Source organism: Otolemur garnettii, unplaced genomic scaffold (genome assembly GCF_000181295.1).
Source record: "Otolemur garnettii isolate 467f Iridium unplaced genomic scaffold, OtoGar3 scaffold00219, whole genome shotgun sequence".
NCBI classification, from domain to species: domain Eukaryota; kingdom Metazoa; phylum Chordata; class Mammalia; order Primates; family Galagidae; genus Otolemur; species Otolemur garnettii.
In genome coordinates, this window is record NW_003852614.1 from 189,545 (window position 1) to 192,091 (window position 2,547).

Sequence of the window (2,547 nt, forward strand, 5' to 3'; positions counted from 1 at the left end):
CAATCAGGCCTCCACCCCTTCCCTTCGCGCCCAGTTGGTCTTCCACCAATCAGGCCTCCACCTCCCTCTTCCCGCCCCATTGGTCTTCCACCAATCAGGCCTCCACCCCCTCTTCCCGCCCAGTTGGTCTTCCACTAACCAGGCCTCCACCCCTCCCCAGGTTGGCCTTCCACCAATCAGTCTTCTACTCCCTCCCCCCTCCTCCTGCCCAGTTGGTCTTCCACCAATCGGGCCTCCACCCCCTCTTCCCGCCCAGTTGGTCTTCCACTAATCAGGCCTCCACCCCCTCTTTGGCCTTCCACCAATCAGTCTTCTACTCCCTCCCCCCCTCCCACTTGGTCTTCCACAAATCAAGCCTCCACCCCCTCCCCTGGCCCAGTTGGTCTTACACCAATCAGGCTTCCACTCCCCCATGCCTCCATCCAAACTCTATCCTCCCCCCACACTCCTATCTCCCACCCACAGTCTTCAACCGATCAGACCTAAACCCCCATACACAGCCCCCCACCCACCTCCCACCACTTCCACTCCCTTCCACTTCCCAACCCATCTTGCACAGAACAGGCCTAGCCCACTGTGAACCGCACCAAACGCCACCTCACCCCAGGCCTCCATTTCTACTACTCCCCCCACACTCCACCAGCAGATCTTCCACCACTGGGGTCCAGGCCTCGTCCCCACATCTACACCCCACCACCATGTATCTATCCCCTAATCCCACCTCTAGCCCCCAGCTGTTCGTACACTACTTGGACCCAGATGTACCACCAAACACCCCCCCCACCTCTCAGGCCTTACTCCCACTCCCCACACCCCCACGCCCAGTACTCTTTTACCGCCTCTCAGATTCCAAACACTGAAGATATCCCACAGGGATATCTATACCTCCCCCATTCTCCATTTTAGCCATACCAGAATTAGTATCACTAACAAAACAAAATCCCTTCTTCGAGAAAACACACCCCCACTCCCACACCTACCCCTGTGGAAACTGAAAAGATTATTTTGCACAAATCTCAGTCCCAAGATCCACGGGCAGTCAGTCTTAGGTACCTGGCAGTCCTGATTTTAATTAAGTCAGCCAAATTAGGACTAGCCTCTAGATTGTTCTTCCTTCAGCTATGGTACCCATCTCAGTCCCACCAGTCACCCACCTGCTGTTGCGACCAGAGGCCGACCACAGCTCTGTTGACTGCAGCTCAGTCAGAGGCGCACAAGGTCCTCAGCAACTGTGAGAGACGCCAAGCAAGAGACCTTTATATATAGCCTAGCCCCAGCAGGGGGTAGGAACTGACGTGTTCCCGCGCGCTCTCTGTACCCACCTATCACGGTATGGTCACGAGACAAAATTTGAACATCGCGGTTATGAATTTAAACTTGGCGCCTAGCCACAGTGCTTCCGGAATCCGGTCCATCACGTCACCAGACATTGCTTATTTGTCCAGGCAGCACCATTTCAATACGGGGCTCACCATTTTAATAAGGACCTATCCGAATTTTGTTAGAGGTCCCTAACTTTCTGAGTGATAAGGAAAAACCAAGCAGAATACTCCCTAACAAAGTTTCATCCTTGTGAGAATTTGGGTTAAGAGAGATTTGTTCCTTGTTTGAATTGCCCAAACCTCTCGTTTGCCAGCCCTCCATAGTACTCCATGCCCGCAGAGCGCGGGGTGCGCGGTGCAGGGTGTGCTGGGAGCAGGGCACACAGACTCCTAGATAAGAGCAAGGCAGTAACGAACAGTGGCTGGCAACACTTAAGTATGACGTTTTTGCTACCAGAAGCCTCCAAACCCTGGAGATAAAAAGGTTGGTTACTAAGCTTTTTGGCACTCACTCCAAACACAGCAAGAAAAACGGACGAAGTAAATACTCTAGGTTGTGCGCCCATTTCTCCAACAGCCATCCACACATTTGAGTTAAGCGTTTGGCCAACAGACTATAAATAAAAGGTTCTGCATTTATTTTGTGATAGGCATTGTTCGAAATGTTTTTCATGGATTTAATTCTCACAATGACACTTTTAAAAGTAGGCAATGTTAATGCTCTTATTTTACGGAGATCACACGGCTAGAAAGCGACGGCCGGGATTCAAACTCCAACAGCTCTAGTTCTAAAATCTACTCTTCTGCACCAGACTGCTAGCATCCCTACATACAAAGAGGTACTTTCACAATTGATAGGCAATTGGATTAAAGGGGCTTATTAACAAAAAACTTTCAAACTAGCCTTTATGAGGATTTCCTAACTGTGCCTGAGAGGTTTGGGCAAAGAACCTAAATGTTAGCTATTATTAAGAGGCTTCGGGCGCGGTGGCTCACGCACTCTGGGAGGCAGAGGTGGGTGGATTGCCTGAGCTCACAGGTTCAAGACCAGCCTGAACCAGAGCGAGACCTCGTCTTTAAAAATAAAATAGCTTGTGGCGGAGGCCTGTAGTTCCAGCTACTTGGGAGGCTGAGGCAAAAGAATCGCTTGAGCGCAAGAATTTGAGGTTACTGTGAGCTGTGACAGCACTCTACAAAGTGAAACCCTGTCTCCAAAAAAAAAAAA